The 7,396-nt window shown below is 37.7% G+C and overlaps 1 long non-coding RNA gene across 1 annotated transcript; it reads right to left on the bottom strand.

Moving 5' to 3' along the window:
* Positions 1-5,749: 5,749 nt before the first annotated feature.
* On the bottom strand, positions 5,750-6,815 carry LOC140005332 (uncharacterized). The gene is made up of 2 exons (XR_011813153.1): positions 6,152-6,815; positions 5,750-5,964 (listed from the first exon to the last, which is right to left on the bottom strand). It is a non-coding gene; the product is annotated as an uncharacterized lncRNA (long non-coding RNA).
* Between the last annotated feature and the right edge of the window lie 581 nt (positions 6,816-7,396).

Here is a 7,396-nt window from a genome sequence, read left to right as displayed (position 1 = left end):
GGCAGAGTTCAAATGATCAGAGTGGATGGGTGGTGTTAGCTTAGGGAGATGGCTGCTTCCAAGGTACCAAAGTCGTCGATGACGCCCCGTCCGTGCACCAACGGCAATGACCCCAGCAAATACAACGCCACCGCCACTATGGGCAGCAGGAAGGAACGAAGCAAGGGTAAGGAAAGAATGGTGGGGGGGCTGTAAAAGGAGAGCGTCTAACCAGAAAAGAGAGGAAACTACAGGCAAGGATAATGGAGTGTTTCATGGAGGAAACTGGAGCACTGAAGCTGACCTGCAATTCATTTCCTTTGGATTGTAGTGGATTCTAATCATCCTCCTCCATATCCCTATGAAGGATCCAATTCTCACAGCAGTAAAACAGGTAACCCTCTACTCTTTTCTTGTTCATGTCCATCCCCATACGAAGCCCATGAGTGTAGCCAAGGATCGAGAAAGGCAGTTCATTTCTGTTATTTTTATGTTTCCGTACATCTCATAGGTCAAAGATGATTTCTTTTCGTTGTTTACCGGTTCTTGTTTTATATAGTCTTGTTGGATGATCTTGTTTTCTGGGTCAGATTATATTGGGGTTGAGATATTGTGCATAAAATTCTGCTGCAATGAGCTTGAAGCTTTCGGCTCATTGCAGCAATGGTCATCTCTTTGTTGTCAAGTTATTGCTTTGTATCTGTGCTGAATTTCCCGTATGTAGTAGCATTATTGGATTTGTTGGAAGTAAGTACCTGCATTTGTGTTGTTAACAAAGCTATTGAGGGTGTTCTGGTTGTAGACACCAAATTTTTGGTGTAATTTCATTTACTATTTATTTTTAGTTTTTTATTTGTCGTGTCAGTTTTATTTGATTTTTAGTTTTTAGTTTTTAGTTTTTATTTTTATTTTTAAGTTTTTAGCATAAAATTTCTTGAAAAAAAGGGGAAAAGAGAAAAATGATGAAAAATGAAAAATGTAGCAAAATGGGGGAAGACAAGGCTGAAAATAGAGAGAGCTACGAGGGGGAATGACGGGATAGAGTGAGATAAGGCAAAAGAAAGAAAAGGAAAAACAGGAAGAGAAGGAAAAGGCGGCCGTGAGTTCGACAAGGAGAAAACGGAAAGTGAAAACAGGAAAGGGAATGAAATAGAGAGGGGAAGGAACCAAGGAAGGTAACGTTTAGACACCAGAAAGAAAGGAGAGAAAGGCTAAGAAAAGCCGTGACTCTGAGAGAGGGAAAAGGAGCAGGAAAGAAGGAGATTTCGTGAAAAGTGACTGGAGGATCGAAGCTGAGAAACAAAGGAAAAGAGGATCCGCAGCTTATCTTCCCTCAGATTGTGGTGAAGTCAAGTCCTTTTCTTCAGATTCCAACCATAAATCCCGTTCTATAGCATCAAAACAGGTAACCCACAACCTCTTCCTGTCTGAAATTTTCGGATATGACCAGGAGGTACAAGAATCTGTTTGCCTGCAAGTTTATTCCTTTTGCGGTAATCTTCCTTGCTTGTTACTTGTCTTTTGCAGGCTAAAGATGCTTTCTTTAGTTGTGTATTGTGTCCTTGTAGCTGAGTTTTCTTTACTAATGATAGTATCCAGATTTTGTGCCGACTTCACAAACCATCCCTTTCGTTTTTCCTTCTCCTGCATTTTTTATTTCGTTTAGGCCGATTTTATGTCTATTTTGCTCCCAGAATTTGTGATGAAGGTCTAAGTTTTGAGTCTCTATTCAGTTCCTAGAGGTCATGACAAGTCGGTAAAGATGTTTGGTTCAATCGCTCCAACTGGAGCCTGTGATTATGTCCAATGGGTTCTATTTCTGTACGCGTATAATCTGTTTTTTATGTCGAGTTCAGTGCGTGGTAGTGGATTGGACTGCTTTTCAGGTTAAAATAGCATGTTGTGGGTTCATTTTTCCCATTTGTCCTGATGCGCTGATGCCATTTCTGTTTTGCTAAGTTTACAGTTGATAATATACATCTTCATTTCTGCATTCGTATATCTTTGTCCTAAAATTCTGTTTATAAAGCTAGATGTTTAGTTGGAGATTTTGGCGATTATTTTAGAAGGTTCGAATGGTTCTTCTTGTTGGAATCAAACCGCTAATATTCGAAAGTTGCAGAAGTTTGTAGAAGGGAGAGTGGCGTAGGAATAATTTCAGTTCGAAGAGTGGGTCTTTGTAGTTTCTGCGTGAAAGTTGACAATTAAATGTTTCCAGCAATTGTTTTTTCTAGAGGTTTCCAACCATGTTTTGATTGAAGTTGTGTCAAAGCTGTGGTACAAATTTTGTTTACCAAAGGATCGTGTGAAAATTGCAAAGGCTGTCGAAGGAATTTGCAGCAAATGCACTTTTGGTTGCCGAAATTCCCAAAGCTTTTGCTGGCTGCCGAAAACTTCTTATTGTTGCGGAAATGTTTCATAAGCTTTATATGAAGATTGCTTGAGCTGTCCAAATGTGCATTGTCGCGCCCCACTTTTTGAAAGTGAATGAATGTGTGTGATGATGTGAGATGTGAAGTGTGGTGTGAATGTGTGCAAAATTAAAAGTAAAAGGCCATGGGACTTTGGAAAAATGAATAAATGGTTTAAAGAATGTTTTTGTTGTTTGGAAAATGAATTGTGACTTAAAAGAAAAATGGGTCTAAATGGGACTTTTGAAAATGCGACGATTTGACCCAAGAAAAATAGTTCAAAAAGGGTTTTTTATATGAAAAATGGAGTCGCCACTTGGTATAGAGTTAGGGTGTACCAAGTCACCCAAAAAGTGAATTTTTTAAAGAAAAAAGTAAGAAACCCTTTTGAACGACTCCTAGTCCACGCAAACAAAGAAAAAGATTCGGGAGTCACATTTGACGAAGGGGAAGGCAAGGATAAAAATCCAAGGCACCCCTTCGACCTAGCCAAGGCTAGTTGCGTTGATTTAATCAAAGATTTTCTTGTTTTAACCAAAGAATTTATTACATTTGGATGTGCTACATGAATGCAAAACCCTAGACCTAGGGGTATTGGGGGAAATTTCTCTTCAAAGGTTGGGTGGTGCCAATCACATTAATTGTGAAGCCCAATAACGATCCTTTGAAGAAGTCACGAATAATGCGAGTGGGATGCAAATGAATGGAATGCATGTATGCAATGTGAGGACATGAGTTTAAAAAAAGTAATAAAAGGCAATAATATGTAAGTGAAAATGTGCACGTGAGTGGGCAAGGTGCGGTGTGTGAAATGATAATATGAAGTGCATGTGTGCAAGTGATGATAAAAGTGTTCGTGTGCAAGTGAAGAAACATAAAGGTGCATGTGTGCAAAAATGGGACAAAAATGTTCATGTGCAAGTGAAGGGATAAAAGGGTGTACGTGTGCAAATGAGAGGAGAAGTGTTCGTGTGCAAGTAAAGGAATAAAAGGGTGTACGTGTGCAAATGAGAGGAGAAGTGTTCGTGTGCAAGTGAAGGAATAAAAGGTGTACATGTGCAAATGGGAGGAAAAAATGAAAGTGTAATGATAGAGTGGATGCATGAACCTAGGGAATTCATGCATAATGGGTACGGGGAGACCTAAATCGTGACTCAATTTGCCCTTTGATAGAGAGGATACAAGCGTGCTAAGGCTTAGAAAAAGCCACACTCGTCTATATCCCATATTTAAGGGGACTTTTCAGGCAAATGAACCCTATAACTAGCATGAAATGCAAAAATCCTAAAATGGAGGGAAAAGGGGTTCGAGGGGCATGCAAAATGATAAACTAAGGAAAAATGCGTGATATGTAGTGATCATGCACTTAATGAAAAAGGAAAAAAAAAACCTATTGGGTCTAGCATTGGACTAGCCCATCCTATGAATTCCGACTAGCGTTGGACTAGTGGAAACGATAAAAGAAGCCACAACTAGCGTTGGACTAGTGTGGTGACGTACATTCATCCATTTCATTCATCCACACTATAAAAAGCGAGTAGACATGCGAATCACTTATAAACACGTAGCACATAACACTTAGCATGCTTGACTAGATGCAAAATCCTAATAAAGTATTTAACATATAACACATAGGCATGCAACCATTACATTTGCTAACTAAAACAAAAGGGAAAGGGAAAATGGACCAAATTACTTACTACGCCCTATCTATTACACGCCAAGAGGTGTACACATACCCCATAAAGAATAACTTAAATAAATAAAAAAAAAACAAAAGTAAATGACATAAATAAAAGAAATTAAGGAAAGGCTAAAAAAGCAAAGTAGACATGTATTTCTCACGTAGCACGTTGGTTCACATAGGAGAGACACAAAAAGGGATAAAAGAAAATATACCGCCCTTGAAATGAAGCTCTAATGGAGTGAAATCAACTTATTTATCCTCCAAAATAAAAGAAATGGTCAAGGTACCAATTCATTTGGCAAATAATCACAAAGGATAAAAAATAAACATGAATTTGAATCAATTAAATCATGTCAACAACCCACATTTAAGAAGTCAAAAGAAGAAAGGACTTGATTGCAAAGATTGACAAAATTTGGGGCCAGATTTAAAGAAAAAATAAAGTCCAAGGACTTATGTGCAATTAAAATAAGGACCCAATTGAAAGAGGTTGAAAATATTCAGGGCCATAGTACAATTAAAGAGAAATTCAGGGACTGATTCGCAAATTCAATTATCAGATTTTTAATCAAGCAAACTGTTGGGCCATTTTATTTGTTTGGACCAGACTCACTTGGCCCAACAGAAAACCAAGCAAAGCAAATGGGCTAGTCTAATATTCTGATCCTAAGAATGATCCAATTAAATCACAAACCCAATTCTAAAACCCAACAAAAAGTGTTGGGCTCTATCTTCCTAAACCCGCGTCAGAAACCCAACAAAATAAACTAAAACCACTTGCTTGAGCCCAAACAAAAAAAAAGTCCAAATCAAACCAAATTTTATTTTTATGAAAAGTCCAACAAGATAAAACCCAACTAAAAATTGCTAACCTCTGATTATGCATTAAACCCCAAAATTAATCTATCCAAAGTCACCAAAAATCGCATTAAAGAAGGAAACATTTAAAAGGACAAAAATTGGTTAAATTATCTAATTCTCTGGGCCAATGCAGAACAAAGGGCAACTTGAAGGGTTTAGATGTAACAAGAACAGGGACCCAATTGAATGAATTATAGCAGCTTGGGGGGGGCAAAATGTAATTTTTCCTTTTGATTTCATGCATGTATACGTAGAAGGACCATTCTTTTCTTTACTTTGAGCTGCAAATGAAAGCTGGAATCTGCAAATTTCTGCCGCAAACTTTGGCAGCTTTGAGCCATGCGTATTTCAAACCAGAAAAGAAAGGAAAAAACATGCAAATGCTGGAGAATTCAATGCAAAATGGCTCGACAATCCTGCTCTGCATTTTCCAGCAAACATTCATGCCAAATTCTGGAAAATCATGCAAAACATGTAAAGAAAAAAAAAAGGAAAAAAAAAAAACAAAAGGCTGCTGCAACTTTTTTTAAGATTCCTACACCATTTCTGCCATGACTTTCTCTCCATCTCATCAGGCAAACAGGTTCACTAGATATCTGGATTTAACTCTCAGCTATCAACTAAAACAATAGCTAAATTTTGTTGCAGTTTTAAAGCAAGAAGTCTAAGCAGACCGACAGGGATAAAAGGAGCTAAACAGCAAAAGAATGGGAAAAATGCAGCAGGAATTTTTTCTACAACTTGCTGTGAAACATTACCAACAAAACATCAACTTTGAACCCAAAACAACCACAAGATGCAACCCCAATCATCAAACAAGCCAAATATTACACTTTATTGCAAGATTTCTGGTTGCTGGGTTTCTTTTTGCAAATTGCAGCGCATGAACTTAGATACATTTTCAGAGGAGCTGGTCGTATAAATGCCCTTTCCTTTCAAAGATGACATCTTGCTACTAAAATGCAGTCCAGGAACAAAATAACAACGTCGAACAGATTTGGAACCCAACAAAGTATATCCCGTAACCTAGGAACAAAAGATCGCAGCTTTACGACTATCGGTAAGGAAATAGCTACTGTAATCCAGACTTTTCCATGCTCACGGACTCAAAATCAAGAGAGACAATCAAAAACACCAAGTAAACCCCTGATTTCATAGACACAGATTTAGTAACAAAGATTGTCCATAGGATAAAGTCAAGAAAGAACCTTACAGCGTTGTTTTTCTGATGAATTTTATCGGCAAAAACTTGAGTAGCAACCCTCTTCGTTCTTTTTGATTTGACCAGAGACCTCAAAGCTTTGCCCAGCCGTGACCTTCTTGGTTCTCCTCCTCCTTCAAGCTTTCTCAGCCTTCAAGCCCTCTAGTGTTTTTCTTTTCCTCTCGCTGCTGTTTTTATCTAGCCCGATGTCCGATCTTCCCCTTCCTCATCTCTTTTCCTCTTGTGGCGCCCCTTTTCTTTTCTTTTGCTCTCAGATTTCTCCCTTCCTCTCATCCAGCCATCATAAACTCCACTCTTAGCTTCCTCTCGAAACTCCCTCAGCTATCCTTCTCTCACTCTATCTATCCCCTTTCCCTTTTTTTCAGCCCCGGATTTTCAATCCCTTTTTTATCCAGCCGTCCCCTTCAATCCCCTTGGTTCCTTTCTTTTCACTGTTAACCTTCCCCTTCTCCCAGCCGCAAGCCTTTTTTTCTGATTTTCTTAGCCGTCTCCCCCGATCTGTTTCTCTCTAGCCCACCGACTCTCTCTCTGTTAGCTCAAAAACCTAGCCCCCCTCCTTCTAGATTCATCCCCCCTCCAGGTGTCCTAGACACCTGGCCTCTTCAGCCAAAAATTTCCCCCAGGACCTCCCGCAACTTTCATTTGCAAGCTGCGGCAAAAATGCAGCTTTTGGCTTCTCTCTCTTTTTTTTTTTTTTTTTTTTTTTAAATTAATGATTTAACAAAAATAATAGTAAACTAAATAAAACTAAATAATAACAAAACAACAATTTTAATCAAAATAAACAAACTAAAAATAACAAAATTACCATTTTCGACCTTTTCTTTCATTTTTCCATTTTTCATCATTTTCCATTTTTTCAAAAATAAATTAACAAAAATAAACCGAAATGCCAAAAGATTGAATTTGAACGTATTTTTGTGAACAATTTTCCTTTTTTCCTCTTTTTCATGATTTTCTTTTTTCCCTTTTTCATTTTTCACTTTTCCTTTTTTTTCTTTTTCTCTAAAAATTCTACGCTAAACTTACAAAATAAAAACTACAAAAACAACTAAAAACTAAAAAGGGAATAAAACTAAAATAAAATAAAACCTAAAAGGGCTAGACAAACACATAATGAACTAAAACGCAAATCATCTAAACACAAAGCATTAATTCAAAATTTGGTGTCTACATGCATGTTGTTATCCGACTTTTGGTGTTTAAATCTACCAGTTTCATGATACAAAAGGGGGA

Source organism: Coffea arabica, chromosome 4c, assembly GCF_036785885.1.
Source record: "Coffea arabica cultivar ET-39 chromosome 4c, Coffea Arabica ET-39 HiFi, whole genome shotgun sequence".
Taxonomy (NCBI): domain Eukaryota; kingdom Viridiplantae; phylum Streptophyta; class Magnoliopsida; order Gentianales; family Rubiaceae; genus Coffea; species Coffea arabica.
The sequence above is the reverse complement of the archived record's forward strand: the minus strand, read 5'-3'. Positions and strand labels throughout refer to the sequence as shown.